Genomic DNA, 3,728 nt, shown 5'->3' on the forward strand with positions numbered 1-3,728 from the left:
TTCTAGCCCAGGCAACCCAGCATGCTTTTTCCCATCACATGGAAGAGGTTTCTAACAAGGCCTGAATCCGGCTTTGAGGAGAGGGTGGGTCCCTTCCGGTTGTTCCTTCTTTGGGAATTCCCTCGGCTTTAGGGTAGTCTTTGGAGTTCTCACACCTTCATAGCTACTACTGTGCTAATCATTTTATACGTTAAAAATTCCTTGCTAAAGTAACTGTGGTTTAAACGTTCAGATGCAACCCTCACAGACACATTAGATTTTTGTATTGTTTCTAATTTGGGGCTAAAATGAAGGAAGCTGCTGAGAACCGTACTGTCTTTGTGTGGACATGTCGTCTTTCCTGATAAGTAACCAGGAGTGGAATTGCTGAGTCTTGTCGTGTGTGTTTACTTTTACGAGAAATTGTCCACCTGTTTTGCAAAATAGTCGGACCATTTCATATCTCTATTGAAAATGCTATTCCATGTGCCATCAGTGCTTGATCGTTACTCACTATACTGGGGTAGTCTAGTGGGTATGCACTGTAGTTCTTGATGACTAGGATATTGATAAGAAGATACTGTAATAGTGATGATACTGTAGTTCTTGATGACAGATAGTGACAAGAATCTTCTCACATGCTTATTGATAATTTGTATATTTGCTTTGTAACACTTCCAAATCTTTTGCACATTTTTTACTTCATTTGCCTTATTGCACTGTCATCTTCTTAGGAGTCTTAATGGTGCCTTTCAAAAAGAGAAGTTTTAATTTTTACGAAAGGGTTAGTGGCTTTTATATCCTAAAATATTATTGTCTGTCTTAAAGTTGTGAAGATTTTGTCTTAAAGTTGTGATCAATTTGGAGTTTTCTTTTCTTTTTTTTTTCTTTCAGTACTGAGGCTTGAACCAGGGCCTTTGAACTGAGTTACACCCTCGCCTTTTTATGTTTTATTTTGAAAGACTCAATTCCCTATGATGAGTGTTACCATGGTGTATATCTAAAATGTACCAATAAATGTTTTGCTTAAAAAAACATAAAATAAAGGGCGGGGGATTTAGCACAACGGCACCACACCTGCCTCACACGCACAAAGTCCTGAGTTCGATCCCCGTACCAAAATAATAAGTGATAATAATAGAGAGCCTAAATTGCCAAGCCAAGCTAAAACTTGTGATCCTCCTGCCTCTGCCTCCCTGAGCCCTAGTTTGAGTTAATTCTCCTACATAGTGTGAAGTAAATATCAATGTTCATATTTTTCCCATTCAAATACAAGTATCTTCAGGGAATTGGTTCCAGGAATCCCTGTGGATACCAAAATCTGCAGCTGCTGAAGTCTCTTATATAAAGTTGTATAGTATTTATTTGTGTATAACAAACACACCCTAAATCAGCTCTGGATTACTTATAATACTTAATACAATGGAAATGTTAAATAGTTGTTATAACTATTATTTAGAGAATGACAAGGGGGAAAAGTCTGTACATGTTTAATGCAGGTGTAAATATTTTTTAAAAAATATTTTCAACCCATGGTTGGTTAAATCTGGATGCAGAACATGCAGGTTTAGAGGACCAACTGTACACAGCTGGCAGCACCATTTGTTGAAAAAAAAACCATGGAATGATTTTGGTGTCTGTCAGAATTCAATTGATCACATGTACATCTATTTTTGTAGTGTGCTCTATTCTAGTACCACATTTGCTTTATAGTAAATCTTGTAACCAGGTAACCTATGTTTTCCAACTTCATTCTTATTTTTCAAAATTGCTTTAATTGCCCAAGGTTCTTTGTATTTCCAAGTAACCTTTAGTATCAGTATGTCAATCTCTACAAAACTCCTAGTGGAATTTTTGTTAAAAGTACACTGAATCTAGAAATCAATGTGGGAGGATTAGATTAGTAATGGACCCATTATTTCAAATAATCTAGGATAATCTCCCTATCTTGAAGCCCTTAATTTAATCGTATCTGCAAAATCCTTTATGCCATGTAAATTAACATACTCACAGGTTTGGGGATTCAAAAGTGGACATCTTTGGGGGGCTGGTATTCTACCTACTGCACCACCAGCATCACAAATCATACTTTAATAAATGTCCCCAGACATGTGCCTTCAATGGGTCTACATACAAATTTAGTCTCTAGGGTGTGCATATAATTGGACCAGGTAGTGGTCCAAGATAAATGGACCAGGGTACATTCTCAACAGTACAATCTGAGGTTTCTGTACCGTCATGCCCCACCATTATTTGGCATTGTCCAGATTTCTTATTTTTGCTAGTCCATTACAGGTATGTCTCATTATTGCTCTAATTTGCATGTTAATAATAAAATACTCTTCTTTGCCCTTAGGTCACAAAAGTATTTCCCTTATGTTCTTTTTATTAGCTTTATACTTTACAGTTGACTCTATTAACTCATGTATTGCTCATCTTTGTTCATGTTTTAAGTAGAGTGATCCAGTTTCATATATATATTTTTTTGTTTTGTTTTGTTTTTGTTTTTGTTTTTTGAGAGGGTCTCACTATGTAGTCCAAGTTGTCCTTGAACTCACTGTGTAGCTCACACTGGCCTCAAACTCACAGCAATCCTGCATCAGCCTCCCATCTGCTGGAATTACAAACATGTACCACCACACCTGGCTCTAATATATATTTTAAACAATCTCCCACTGTTTTTTAAATGCTTTGTCCTCTAATATTTTCTCAGATATGTATGTGTTGATATCTGGACAATATCGTCTTTAAAAAGTCAATCAAGGAATCCATGGACTTAAGATTACTTTATGTAAACTATAGCAAAGTTAGTTCTTAAAATGCCAACTGAAATTTTAATTAAGATTACACTGACTTTATAGATTTGGGAAGAATTACTATCGTTCCATTAAAACTCTCATCTAAGAATAGGAATGTCAATTGCTTCTCGGCCTTTTGGCTAAGATCAAGAGTAAGAATAGGAATTCCATTTATTTAGATCACCAACTCTCTTTAGGATTTCAAAGTTTCCTTCGGGAGGTCTTATTAGACTTAAATAATCTGTAGATATTGGATTTTTATTGCTATTGTTGGTATCTTATGTTTATTATTTATTGGTTTTAGCTGTTGTACAAAAATGAGATTTATATCCAACAATCTTGCTAAATGCTCTTATTAGTTTTAATAATTGGTACTTTTTTAAAAAATAGGCTATCAAATTATCTGTGAGTTTTATCTCTTATCTTTCAATCTTTGTATCTTTTTTCTTTTTCATACTACTGTACAGGATTTCCAAAACTATGTAAAATGGTAGCAGTGATTGTGGGCCTCCTTGTACTAATCTTAAAGAGAACATGTTTTGCCATAATACTTGCTGTAGGTTTTGGGTTATAGGACCTTTATCAAATTAAGAAATTTACATTTTGTTTGCTAAGTTTTTATCATGAGGCAAGGAGGGTAAGGGGTGCTCCAAAGGTCAACGATTGTTGTAGTTTACAGCACTAGAGATCAAATGCTGATGTGTACTGCTAATCTTAGATGAGCCACACGCCTGAGCAGAGGCTTCACCTCATCCCACCTTTCCCTCTACTTGGCCACCCCTTGCAGAGTCTATGCGACTGGAAGGCTCTGGGCCAGTAAGCAGGGGCCCTGGGGGCAGAGCTAGGAAGCTTCTTGGACCAGCCTGGTTTTACAGCACTAGAACTCTGCTTCGAGACCTGTTTTCTCTGTCCTACAATTAAGAACTGTCTTCAGAAAGCAACACAGAGGAC

General features: G+C 36.4%; 1 long non-coding RNA gene across 4 annotated transcripts in view; it reads left to right on the forward strand.

Moving 5' to 3' along the window:
• Positions 1-3,728, forward strand: part of LOC104863489 — a 28,572-nt gene that overhangs the window by 24,253 nt on the left and 591 nt on the right. The gene's annotated exons all lie outside the window — the stretch shown is intronic.

Source organism: Fukomys damarensis, unplaced genomic scaffold (genome assembly GCF_012274545.1).
Source record: "Fukomys damarensis isolate Sample0158 unplaced genomic scaffold, DMR_v1.0_HiC HiC_scaffold_23, whole genome shotgun sequence".
Lineage (NCBI taxonomy): Eukaryota > Metazoa > Chordata > Mammalia > Rodentia > Bathyergidae > Fukomys > Fukomys damarensis.